Source organism: Typopeltis vanoorti, chromosome 8 (genome assembly GCF_054136105.1).
Source record: "Typopeltis vanoorti isolate ZY-2024b chromosome 8, IOZ_Tvanoo_1.0, whole genome shotgun sequence".
Lineage (NCBI taxonomy): Eukaryota > Metazoa > Arthropoda > Arachnida > Uropygi > Thelyphonidae > Typopeltis > Typopeltis vanoorti.
This window is the reverse complement of record NC_143556.1, coordinates 142137614-142151977: the sequence shown is the minus strand read 5'-3', so window position 1 is coordinate 142151977 and position 14364 is coordinate 142137614. Positions and strand designations below refer to the sequence as shown.

General features: G+C 37.5%; 2 protein-coding genes across 6 annotated transcripts in view; one reads left to right on the top strand and one right to left on the bottom strand.

Moving 5' to 3' along the window:
* LOC150104397 (NAD(P)H pyrophosphatase NUDT13, mitochondrial-like) overlaps nucleotides 1-14364 on the bottom strand; it is a 581172-nt gene that overhangs the window by 386787 nt on the left and 180021 nt on the right. For all 5 annotated transcript variants that reach the window (XM_090396341.1, XM_090396343.1, XM_090396344.1 and 2 more), the window contains one exon: nucleotides 10256-10431. The gene's annotated coding sequence lies outside the window, so the exon portion shown is untranslated. The remainder of the gene's footprint in view (nucleotides 1-10255; nucleotides 10432-14364) is intronic.
* LOC150104398 (prolyl 4-hydroxylase subunit alpha-1-like) overlaps nucleotides 1-14364 on the top strand; it is a 356969-nt gene that overhangs the window by 192874 nt on the left and 149731 nt on the right. The gene's annotated exons all lie outside the window — the stretch shown is intronic.

The following is a 14364-nucleotide window of genomic DNA, read 5'->3' as shown; positions in this document are numbered from 1 at the left end:
TGCAATATCTCCCTGTCCACTAGGGATCTCACCCATTTCCCTGTTCCTCTTGTATTCATCTCTCAACACCACTGTTTCCAATGCCAAGCACTTCTGTTTATTCAATTCCATTCTTCTCTCAAATACATGCCATACACCCACAAACTGCACTCCCTTCTCCTCACTCAGCTCTACTAGCATACCATTCACAATTCCAGCTTTTTGTCTAAACTGATCTTTGTCATACCTCAGCAACACACTGACAACATTTCCCACTATGCTGTTATATTTCACTCTCCTCAGAAACCTAATATTTGCGCTTATATTCTTCTTATGTTCACTTAAATCATTTGTCGCCAAAACTACCACTAGTAGTTTTGGCGACAAATTCTCTTCTCTTGTTCATTTCCAAAGCAGTAATTATCTTGCTCATTCTCCCTCCTGGAGAGCAGACCTTATGGACTTTCCCATTAACCAATTCACTAATTATGGAATCTCCATACACTGCTATTCTCAGATCACTCATGTATTTTTATCTCTTTTTCTTTCATTCTATTCTTCTGAACGCTTTCATTTGTTTCCACCAACTGTTTCATATTACTAAGCATATTAAATAACTGTTTCATAAAATCTTGAATGCCAGCAATTTCACTCTCTGTGATTTCCACAGTCTTATTACCTCTTGTTCTGCTGCACCTTACTTCCATTTCCTATTTATACTTCCTTTTGCTCCCTGTAGGTGAAATATATTACCTATTTCCTGCCTATCCACCAAACTCTGCAATTTGCATTTCTTTAATGTCGTGAGAGTGAGGGAGTAAGTAAAAGTGCATTGAGTAATGAAACTGGGAGAGTCATGCTGAATAGCGTACAAAATGAGGCCGTGAGTGACGCTTGTTTGGACTTGAATGAATTTATGAGTGGTAAAATATATGACGATTCTATGATTAAGGGTGGTATGCCTGAGGAATGCTTGGCTGTTAGAACAATAGAGAGAGTGGCTTTAGCAATAAAGAGAGGGCATGATGAAGAAAAGATGATAGTTATGGTGGGTACAAATTACCTCAGTGGTAGTATAAATCGGGTAGCAAAAGATTTAAGAACATTGTTAGACATCATGAAGAAAAAAAGTGTCAACTGGAGGATAGTATGTGTGTGCTGCACCTCGCTTTGACAATTATGAGTTAAGCAGATGAGCGATGATAATGAATGATATCATTGCAAGAATGTGCAAAAAACGAGGTCTGGAATTCATTGATGTCAGGAGTGTGTTTGAAGGCAAAAAGACAGCTGTATGCAAGAGATGGGTTGCATCTGAACATGGAAGGTCATAAGCGATTGAAGAAGTTACTGTTTTCTGAACAAGTTGAAGTAATTGGGCAGGGAAACTAATATCGAAAAGGTTGAGTGTAAGAGGTAGAAACTTAAGCAGTGATTGTATAATTGTTGATCCTTATTCACGAAATAAATTGCAGAATAGAGGGAATAAAAATCTCCATACACAAATGCAAGAAGCATTCGAAATAAGAGGGAAGAATTTTTGGCATTAGTCAGTGCAATCTCAACAAAAGTTGTAGGCATTAGTGAAACTTGGCTGTCAGCAGAAGATGTGGTCACTGGAATTGAATGCGATGGGTACAGTATTTTCAAGGAGGACAGAGAAGATAGAACAAGGGGAGGAGTACTGTTGATAATAGCTGATGAGTTGCAGCCAAAGAAAGTAGTACATCAAGATGATAGAAGTGAATGATAGTACATTTGACACGGTTTGGTGTGAAATAGTGACCAATGCAACCAAATATACAGTTGGTTGCTGCTATAGGCCAGGAGGTATAGGGGGTGATATTGAATTCATGCATCAGCAAATTAGTGCAATGAGTGCAGGGTTAGTGATTATTAGGGGGATTTTAATTATGGTGATATCAATTGGAAGGAGGAAATTTCACATGGAAATTTCAAGTAATTATCTCCTTTCTAAGAGATAATTACTTGAAACAGTACATAACTGAAGGGACTCGTGGTGTAGGAGTGTTGGACCTGGTCATTGGTTCAGAGGACATAAGCATAAGTAAGGTGTCCTCATTACCTCCAATTGGCGAGAGCGATCATTTGGTATTGACGTGAGAGGATGCAAACTTTGTGGATTTCTCTCTTAAGAAGGGGTATATACGAAACTACAGGTTAGGCAATTATAACAAGCTTCAGAGTGAGCTTGCAGCAGTCCCATGGCAGAACATATTGCAGGGGAAAGATGTTAGAAGTGCATGGGATAAAATCACCAGGTATCTGAGAAAGGCAATATCAGATTGTGTCCCCATGGTCAGAAAGACAAACAAGGTAGGCATTAGATGGATGAGTAGTAGTATCAAGCTTGATCTGCAAAATAAGAAAATGTTATGGAGAATTTACAAGGAGAAAGGCGATCAGTACACCCATGAGCAGTACAAGGCTCAATCTAGGAAGGATATCAGCATAATAAGAAAAGCTAAGTCAGATTATGAGAAGACCTTAGCCATGGAGATCAAGGATAATCCCATTTAGTTCTTCCGCAATGTGGCAAGTAAAAGGAAGAATGACTTTGGAAGGATACCCTTAGTGGGTGCTGATGGTATCGAGGTGACCAATTCAGATGTAATAGTAGAATTACTGAGTGAACACTTTTCAAATGTCTATCACCCAAGTGAGACTATCTCTGTACCTGTAGCAATAACTAATGTGAGAACTGAAGTTAAGAAATCAGAGGTACTTAGTATATTGCAAAATTTAAATGCAAACACTGCTGTAGGTTTAGATGGAAAATCAGCTCAGGTGTTGCGTGAATGTGCAAAGGAATTGTCAACGCCTCTTACTTGGTTATTTAACTTAAGTTTGAACTTTGGTATGGTCCCTAAGGAGTGGAAGGAAGGTGGTTATTATTTACAGACCAATCACCATCTTGGGAGTGGTGATTAAAGGAATCGGATAAGTTGGTTAAAGACAAAATTCAAGAATGGGTGGATCAGGATATTATACTCAATAGGAGACAACATGGTTTTGTTAAAGGTTGATCCTGCCTTAGCAATTTATTAGCATTTTATAATAGAATGACATCTCAGTTATACAAAGGAAAGGGCTACACAATGGTACTTTTGGATTTTGCTAAGGCTTTTTAGAGGATACCCCATGGAATACTGTTGTGCAAATTGGAGCAGATCGTGATGGATACTAAACTGGTGTATGGATGAGCGGAGTCCAGGATGAGGAAGATGATGAGTGGTGTGCCTCGGGATTCTGTGTTTGGGCCATTGTTGTTTAATTTGTTCATAAATGATATAGGAAATGACTTAAAGGGTTGTTTGCTGATGATGATGCAAAGTTGGGTAGCGTGATAAAATCAAGCTGATGTTGAGAGTTTGAAGGATGATTTAAATAAGCTGGTAAAATGGACAAAAGTAAATGAATGTCAGTTCAATGTGGAAAAGTGTAAAGTTATGCATTTTGGGATTAAAAGATTACCAGCTGTGTACTACATTGATGGAATGCTACTCCAAGAGATTGATGAGGCTAGGGACTTACAGGTGTTGGTAGATAGGGAGACTAAGTTCAGGGGACACACTGCTAAGGTGTCCAAGATTGCACATAGGATTACTTGGTTATTGAGGAACACTCTAACATTCAGAGATAAAGAGGTTATTATTTCCCTTTATAAAACATTGATACTTCCACATTTGGATTACTGTGCTCAGTTCTGGTCTCCTGGATTCCTTGGAGATGAGCAGGTTGTGGAAAGGGTTCAGAGGAGAGTGACTAAGTTGGTGGGTGATGTAAAAAATGCTCCCTACATTGATAGATTGAGAACTTGTGGATTGCAAAGGTTGGATGATAGGAGGAGAAGAAGTGATATGATAGAAACATTTAAATTACTAATAGGTTTTATAAGACTGATGCAGGGGAAATGTTTCAGCTGTGTGATAGTGATGGAAGAAAAAGAGGTCATTCCTGGAAATTAAGGAAAAGTGTGGTTAACAAGGGTGTGAGAACGAAGTTTTTTTGCCTGGAGGGTGGTGAACGAGTGGAATGCATTGCCTGACTCAGTTGCGAGTTCTTCATCTGTAAATGAATTCAAGAAGAGATATGATAGATATTGTTTTGATAGTTTGAGTCTCCTGCGACGAGTCTACTGACTCCATGGAGATACCCGTAATAATAATAATTAACATTCCAGACTCCTGATATTGCCTTAGTCATTCATCTCTTGATCCTTTCTATCATTTCCACATCACAATGAAATGTAGGGCATGAAATCTGAGCAGAGTAGTCCAAGTGTGGTCTGATCAATGCATTACACAGTGGCACAATCACCTCTTTATTCCAACTTGTTAATGTACTCCATATCATAGCAGCAAAGTAATATGCATTGCAACACATATCTTTCTCCTTAATTTCACAGTTTTATCCACAAAGAAAAGTAGGCAAATTACAGAACAAGTATAAGTCCGAATCCTTTGCCTTAGTATCAGACAGACTTGAAAGAATTAATTTTAATGATTTGTTCACTTTCTCACAAAGTCCATTGCATTGAGGATGGTATGGTGTTGTGAATATCTTCTTGATATTTAAATTTCGTGTAAACAGTTGCAGGGGTGCTTAAGGGTCAAAGCTGTATAACTGAGAGGAGACCTCCACATCCCCTTTAAAGGAATGCGGAGAACCGACCAGGGCTTCTGACCTAATCCAATCCTCACCTTCTCGTGGTGTACCCTGTTGGGTATCTACCTGGATACTGAACGAACGAGGATGGGCTGGAAATTTGGGATTTAGCCGACCAAATTGTAATTCTTATTGGATTAAAACAAATTATAAAATGATGGTACAACATGACAAAATTTCATGCCGGCTGGGGCGTCACCCGGTTAAAAAAGGCCCCTGTTGTTTTCACCAGGGAACCAGGGTGAACAGTGAAAAGTCAGCTACTGGAACAAATCTGAAAAACACACAAACTCAACATCACCATAGTTAAAGATCAGTACTATCAACATAAGAAGCCTGAATGGCAAAGAAATGGAGCTAGCTGAGGAATTAGATAAGTACTAGATCGACATAATAGGGAGGGATAGAAACAAAAAAGACAAAAACTGGCGAGATCTTTCTCAGCAATAAATACAAAATGTTATATTCAGGCAATGACAATCAAGGAAAAGAAGGAGTCGCCATTGTATTCAACACTAAATACAAGGCTAATATTCTTGAATGGCAGGCAGGCAGTAGAGTGATGTGGGCAAATATCAGAATGGTAAACTGGACAACGAGACTTATTTGTGCCTATGGTCCACACAGAAGGTTCTACTAAGGTAAAAGTGGGGAATTTTTTTAATGCTTTAGAGAAAGCATCTGACACAATGAAAAAGAAAAAGTTAGTCCTTGTAGGGGATCTAAATAGCAGAGTAGGAAATGATTGTCAGACATACAAAAATATTTTGGGAAAATTTGGAGAAAAGAGCAAAGCTAATAATAATGGCAAATACCTGTTGGATTACTGCTCAGGACATGGACTGGTTATTACTAACACCATGTTCCAACATAAAAATGTGCACAAATTCACATGGAGAGAAGAGGCAAGGAATAAGAAAAGTCTCATTGACTATGTTATTGTTGATAGTGATGTTTTCTCCTTGGTGAAGGACACCAGAGTGTACAGACGATTTGAAATTGGAAGCAATCACCATTTAGTCTTGAGCAGGATAAAATTGAATTTCATATTGAAGAGAATAACATGTAAGAAAGTTGTAAAGCAAATAAAAGTTGAGCAGCTCTCAGATGTGAACTGTAGACTAAAATACACAAAGATTATTGAAGAAAAAAATTAAAGAGTTTGAGAACAGGAAACAAACTTTAGAGATTCAGTGGCAAGCCTTGAAGAAAACCTTGATTAATTCAGCCAGAGAGGCATGTGGTGAGGTTGTCTGCAAGGATAGAAAAATCAGAACTCCATGGTGGACCCAGGAAGTTAAATGAGAAGTGAAGGAAAAGAAGAAAGAATATCAAAAGTTGCTGGCAAATAAGTCAGCTTGTGCTCTTAGAGAATACAGAGACAAATGTAAGAAAGCTAAAAACTGTGCAAAACTAGCTAATCAAAAGTCATGGGAGAACTTTGGCAAGAACACAGAAAATAAATATCAAGAAGGTGGCAAAATATTTTGGAGATTATTGAAGAAGCTTAGAAATGGAGGAAAGAGTACTGTAAAAGGAGTTAGAGATGATAAAGGTGACATGAAAAAGAGAGAAAAGGATATCCTTGAAGTATGGAGTAATTACTTTGATTTGAATGAATCAAGCAGTGATAGCACAGTGGTAAAAAACACTCAACAGGCATACAGTCAGGAATACATATCCATACTTGAAGTAGAAAAACTATCAAAGGCTTAAAATATGGAAAGGCAGCAGGAGTAGATGATATTCGACGAGAAATGCTGAAGTATGGTGGTATAAAAGTCTTGCAGTAGCTGCACTGCATAGTTCAGAAGGCCTGGACAGAGGGACGAATTCCCGATGATCGGAGTAGAGCTCTCATAGTATATAAAAAGGGAAATAAAACTGAATGTGAGAATTACAGAGGTATTTCCCTACTGAGTGTTCCTGGCAAGATTTATGCACGTATACTTGAGAAACGGTTGAGAAGAATTGTAGAAGAAAAGCTCGGTGAAGAACAAGCTGGATTGCAGCCAAATAGAGGCTGTCAGGATCAGATCTTCACTTTACAACAAATAGAAGAAATCATGGAAATATAACCAAAATCTCTATTTGAGTTTTGTAGATCTGGAAAAGGCATATGATAAGGTGCCAAGAGGGAAGCTATTCAATATGCTACAGTTATATGGGTCAATGGAGTATTATATCAAGTAATACTTAGTCTTTATTTGAGTTGTAAGTCAGCAGTTAGAATTGAAGGAAGTACAGAAAGATGGTTTAATGTTAAATCTGGTGTGAGAGAGGGATGTACATTATCCCCTCTGTTATTCATTATCTATATGGATCACATTATGAAGGAAAGTGGTATTAAACATGATATCAAAATTGGAGATGTTAATGTCAGCTCTTTGCTTTATGTGGACGATGTTATACTTATCAATAAATCCATTACGAGTCTGCAAGATTCCTTGACTAAATTGAATAACTGTTGTAATAGATATGGTATGAAGGTCAGCAATAAAAAGACAAAGATGATGAATAGGCAGAATCGTTGAAAATGTCAATTGCATTGTGAATGGAGAACCTGTGGAACAAGTAAACACCTACTTAGGCACGATTTTTAGTGAAGATGGTAAATTAAATATGGAAATAGACAAGCAGAATCAATAAAGCTGGTATAGTAGGATGTCAATTGAATAAATTCATATGGAATAAGAGAGAAATTAGTCAGAACACTAAATTAGTTGTATACAAGACAGTCTTCAAACCAGTTTTAACTTATGGATCTGAGAGCTGGGTCAGAAGTAAAACACTTGACCAAAGACTAGAGACCACAGATATGAGAGCCTGAGAAAAATTAGAGGCGTGAACAGATGGCATCAATGGCAATATAATATTAAAAATGAGGGTATTAGGAAAGAACTTGACATTGCCAGGAATATGTTAGAAGAGCTAATCTCAGGTGATATGATCACTTAAACAGAATGGGCAAAGAAAGATTAACAAAACAAGTGTTCTCTTCCAGGTTGGCAGGAAAACGACCCAGAGGAAGACCAAGATATAGGTGGTTTGATAAGGTACAAAGTGCCTTAGACGTCAGAATTATAAGATCTGATAATATTCGTGTCTTAACAAGTAACAGACTGATCTGGAGGAAAATTGTAGATAGGAAGTTAGTAATAATATAAATTTTTTATGTAGTACTATCATATCCTGTACACCCCTTGAGGGTACATGGCAGGAATTTGATGATGATGTAAAATGTTGCAATAGTCAAAAATGACTCAGGACAACCATACCTAAAAATAATATTACAAAACATTAAGCTAAGGTTTCTGCCTTCTGGTCAGGGAATGGAAATGCTCGAGGAAAGCAAAATAATATATCTATATTTCAGTTGTGTTGAGAGACCACAATATCTGCAGAGATATCCTGAACTAGACTAACTAAGAACTTTATAGATTAAAATGTGCCTTCTCTCTTGTAAGGATTCCTTACCTAACAAATATGACAAGATTTCACATAATTTTCGACATTATATTTAATGGTTGACCAATAAAAGCTCTCTTCAATTCTAAAAATTTTTTTTATATCCAAAGTGACCTGCCAAGAAGGAAGCATAGTGTTGATTTAATATCTACAGTATCATCTTTCATGGAGTAAAGTTTTTTTAGATTTCTACTCTTACCTACTCTACCACAAAGTAATTTCTGATTATTTCTTTGTAATCTTATTTCATAGTAACTTTTGCTTATTCCTATATAAAATTCCACAGCTGTAGCACCTTCATTTAGGAAAACTTACTGGTTTAAAAGACAGATAATCAAGATGGGCATTCAGCAGTTTGAAATGAGGTATACACTTCTCCTGAAAATGCATCCTGCCACTGAACATTTCTGATATCATCAGAATCCCACATTTCTGATGTATGCTTTTTTAATTCATTTAGAGATGAAATAGTAACAGTAGTGATGTCCACATCTTTCTCCTCAGTAGAATCAAGATGCTTTGATGAGGACCTAGGAGAATAAGCATTAAGAGATGAAAAGACTTTCTGGAGAGAGATTATACCTAAAGAACAATTTTTCTGACAATCAGTCCTATCAAGAGAAATTACACCACTCATAACTGCATGAATATCTATGAAGTGATAAGAATTCTTCTCTCAATCATCTGAAAATATGTGCTATTAATTTCCTGTGAGACCAATAGCTAATGAGAAAAATTGAAATCTAGAAGAAAAACTGTAACGGATATGACTTTTGTTACTAATATTTCCTATGTGAAAATACTCCTTAATTTTGCATTCTGGTCTAAATCCTTTAAATCACATTGTAAATGATCCTTATACTTTGAAAGAAATCCCATGTTATTACAGAAATAAATGCTCCAGTATCAAAAAAATATTTTATATGGAGTACCAACTATTGAAACATTTACTAAACTCAAAGGTTCAACATCACATTTAATGTTGTCAAAAGTTTCTGTGTAGCCCTTCGATGTGCAAGAGAAGTGGTTTCTCTTGAAAAACATGTTTGATCAGATTTTATGAAAACCGAATAATGAATAACATTAAGAGATGATTTAGTAATATTCTGACTTATTCTACCATCACCACCAAGATTGTCTTTGTGGGATTTATGACAAAATCTAGAAGTGCAGCCGAATTTACCACAACTGTAGCACCTTTCTTTTATTAAAAAGATAGAATTTCATTCTTACAATCACTAGTGATCTTTCCGAATGAAAATTCTTCTCATTTAGGCTCTCTTTCAACTTCAAGATCCTTAACCCAAGATATAAGCCAATTTTCCAATCCAATTTATTCAGAAAACTTTTTATCAATTTTCGCACTGAATTCTTCTTTTAAGAAATTCAGTTCTTGAACAAAATGCTTTGGTACCAAATCACCAGACTCTAAATCCTTTTTCTGATCAACAGATGTCAGCTTAGAGAGATTTTCTTTTTAGAGAAGTTCCACTGAAGCAATATCCTTAAATAAAAAAAGGATTCATGCTTTGTTATAAACTCTCCTCACATTGAGCCATTTCTAATGCTTATGCAATATTCAATACTCTATTGCCACATAGAGCTTTAAGATTTCAAGGCTAATAATAAAAACAAGGGTCTAGACCAGGCATGGCCAACATCATTCTATATGAGGGCCAATATATGATGAGTGGTAGCATCACGGGCTGCACACTTTTAGACAGATTTATAACTTAAATAAACTCTGCATTTTTTCAAGGCAATAGCTATATGTATTGATTACTATATTTGCTAAATCATTTTACTACTTGGAGAACAATATAAACTACTTGAAACTGAGTCTCTGAAACTAATCACTGTAACCAGATCAGAGCAAGTGACTTTAAATGATGCGTTACTGTGGAGCACATAGAAATCTACCACTCCCACTACTAGCACAGAGAAGCAGTAGATTTTATAATTGAGTAATCTTTTTAAAGCAATTTTGATTCCGTGTTGAGAATGTAAAGTGTTTCCGTCATCAGAAATAATGAATATAACTAGTATATCAATCAGAAAATCTGCAGTCAAAATTAATAGCTAAATTTATAATACATATAATTTAATATAGTTATCTTACATGGGACGCATAAAATCATGTTGCGGCCTGTAGGCCCTGCTGTTGGCCACCTATGGTCTAGACAGTAGACACTAAACAAATATGCCATTGCAACTTGCTGATGTCAGCATCAGTTTGTCCATGTGGCACAGGCTAAAAGTAACTCAGACTGTAAGAAGTTGGAACGAGTTAGAGTCCTATTGAAATGGAGAAATTAATAAATAAAATAAATGATAAGTATGATTATCATATAATTAGTTTCTATAGTATATTCATAAATTGACTGTAAATTAGAATTCTGAAAGCAAACATTTCATGCAGGCAGTTATGAGATGTGTGCATGCATATGTGCACAGCTTAGAGAGAAAATTGTGTGTTTGTTTGTGTGTGTAAATACAACATATAAAATAAAATTGTAAATAACTGTAATGACCCACCTATTAACTTGCATACACACATTCAAAATCTTACAACAATGGTGGGTCAAATGTGTTGACTTTAGTTTACAAAATATCTGCAGAGAAAAAAGTTAATATCTATTCAGTCAGAAAATCAGATAAACAACAAAAATAAATTAAGTTGTTGAAAAGTTTAGCAATCTGTTCTTGAAACTCAAAACACATCTTCCTCATCAGTCCTTAAGTATTCAGATTTAATAGAAGTTCTTTAAGTGAAAGAGAAAATCATTTTCCAGTTACACAAGGAATCAACAACTCATAACTGCAGACCGTAGAGTTTGGATGACAGAAGGAGAGGTGATAAAACTAAGACATTTAAACTGTTGAGAAGTAGTTACAAGGATGACTATGAGTTATTATTTTGTATAGTAGAACAAGGAGAAGAAGCGAGGACAAGGGGCAATCCTTGGAAGTTACAAATGGAAGTCGTGAGGAAGAGGGTGAGGAGTGACTTTTTTTTTTTTTTTTTTTTTTTGCAGAAAAGGTGATTGGTCCATGGAATTATTATTATTATTTCGGGCGACTCCAGGAGTCCTTAGACTCATCGAGGGAGGCCCTAAACATCATGTCCACACAACTATGCGATTATATTCTCACAGTATCTATCATACCTTGCCTTGAACTCGTTCACCGTCATAGCACCCACAACAGACTCTGGCAGCTTATTCCACTCATTTACCACTCTAAAAGTAAAGAACCCAGCTCTAATACCCCTGCTAACCACACTCTTGCCCAGCTTCCATAGGTGTCCCCTAGTTTTCCCACCACCAGTCCTGATCTCAAAAATATAATCTGAATTAATCCTATAGAATCCCTTTAGCAATTTGAATGTCTCAATCATATCTCCCCTTTTCCGCCTATCAACTAGTTTCTGCAACCCACAAATCTTCAACCTGTTCTCATATGGTTCATTCCATAGACCTGTTATCATCTTAGTCACTCCTCTCTGGATCCTCTCCACCTCCTCCCCATCAAGAAAGAACCAAGGTGACCAAATCTGGGCACAGTAGTCGAGATGAGGTCTTATCAAGGCTCGGTACAGAGGTACAATAACTTGCTTGTCTCTGCTCGTCAAGGTATTTTTCAACAACCAAGTGAGTTGATGAGCTGATTTAGCTACTTTTGCAATGTGCCCCCTAAACTTCATCTCCCTATCCACCAACACTCCCAAGTCCCTGGCCTCAATCTCTTGGAGTACAGTTCCACCAATGTGGTATACTGCTGCTAATCTTTTCACCCCAAAATGCATAACCTTACATTTTGTCACATTAAATTAACATCCATTCTCCTTAGCCCAGAACTCCAATCTAAGTCATCCTGCAAGACTTTGACATCTTCTGCATTCACTATTGCCCTACCCAACTTTGCATCATCAGCGAAGAAATGAATTGTTCTATTTAGATCCTTCCCTATATCGTTAATGAACAGATTAAACAGCAGTAATCCAAGAACAGAACCCTGCAGCACACCACTAGTCACATGCAGTCTTTTGGAATCTACTCCTGAATAAACTACTCTTTGATATCTCTCCATCAACCAACCACCTATCCATCTAACCAACCCTATATCCATTCCCATATGTTGTAGTTTACGGATTAGTATTCCATGCGGTATCCTGTCAAACACCTTTGCTAGGTCCAGCAGTATCACTGTAAACCCATTTCCCTTATCCAGTTCAGCCGTCACCTTGTTATAAAACTTGAGCAAGTTACTGAAGCATGATCTACCCTTCACAAAGCCATGCTGTTCCCTGTCGAGTATCTCATTTTCATCAATCCATTCCTGTATTTTTCCCTTGACTACTTTCTCCAAGACCTTGACAACGACTCCTGATATGCTGATCGGTCGGTAATTTGCAACCGTAGTCTTGGATCCTCCTTTTTGCAGCGAAACTATTTTCCCCTCTTTCCACACCTTCGGGACTAAACCAGACCTGAGACTCAGATTAAACAACATGGTCAAGGGCACTGATAATTCCTTAGCCGCTTCACGCAAGACTCGTGCCGGTATACCATCCAATCCCACAGATGTGTTCACATTAAGGTTCTGTAATAGACTAGTCACCTCCACTTCATTCATCACTATTCCTGTATAAACTAATGGTTCCTTCATTTTTTCAATGTCACCACCTGGATGATATGCTTTTGCAAAGTGCGCGCTTAGTAACTCCACTATATCGACTGATTCAGTGACCTCCTTACCATCGTCATTCCTTAAAATAATTTTGCCGTGTACAGTTTTTTTCTTGCTTGCAGCATATTGAAAGAACTGTTTGGGATTCTCTTTTGCTTGCATAGCTAGTTTCCTTTCATAATCCGCTTTTGCTTTTTTTAACCACACTCGTTACATTTCTGGCCTGCACTTTATACCGTTCGTGTGCCTGCAGGTCACCCCTTTCTTTAAATTCCCTCCACAGTTGTTTCTTTATTTTGCAGCTCAAGCTTAATGGTGTTATTCATCCCCTACTTGTTTTACTATTCGGACCCTAAGTATACAATCATCCAATAACCTCCTGTAAATGCTCCTTGACCACTTCCCATGCTCTATCGACGTCCAGCCCTTGCAGTTGTACATGCCATGGCACCGATCCAAGCAATCTCCTAAGCCTGTCATACTTGCCAGCACGGTAATTCCATATATACCCGTTCTTAATCGAAAACTGTCCAGGTCAAGACCTTATGATCACTCTCACCAATAGGTGGTAACATGGTCATATTCATTACAGTCAAATTCTCAGATGCTATTACCAGGTCAAGCACTCTCACACCCATAGTATTTTCAATTACATGCTGTCTCAGATAGTTATCCCTTAATAACTGAATAAAATCCTTTTCCTTCCTCACATGTGTCCTCTCCTCCTTCCAATCAATGTTACCATAGTTGAAATCCCCCATAATAATTACCCTCCTTCCACTCATTTCATCAATTTCCCTATGCATACTATCTCCACCATCTATTCCATCACCTGGTCTATAGCAGCACCCAACTGTATATTTTATTCTGGCAGTCTCAATCTCACACCAAATAGCCTCAAATGAGCTCCTTTCACTATCCTGCGATACAACTTCAATTCTCCTTGGCTGCAGTTCATCAGCTATCATCAATAATACCCCTCCCCCCATTTTATTCTCTCTGTCCCTCCTAAACACTATAACCTACACATTCTATTCCACTAACTATATCATCTTCCGTCAGCCATGTTTCACTAATGCCAATAACCTGTGGCCAGGAAGAGCCAATCAAGGCCAAAAATTCTTCCTTCTTGTTCCTAACACTCCTGGCATTAGTATACATGAAATGCAGTGATCCCTTAGTTCCACCCCTATATTGATGCGTTATTCTAAATGACCCATTCCCATTTTTTGTCCTTAGTGCTGGCTCAGGTACATGATATACATTCTTACACTCATCTGTCTCACTGATGTCTGCATATCCATTCCCCCCCCCCCTCCTTGGTAGTTCTAGTTTCCCTGCTTTTGCACATCCATTTTCAATTCATTCAGCAACACTCTTTCCAGTCTCCGCACACCAAGTCCATTGAAATGCAGGCCATCCATCTTGTATAAGTCCTTTCGCCCTTCAAACTCATTCCACACGTCCACGAATTCCACACCACACCGTCTGCATAACCTGCGCATAATGTCATTTGCAATTATGGCCCTCCTTCTAAAC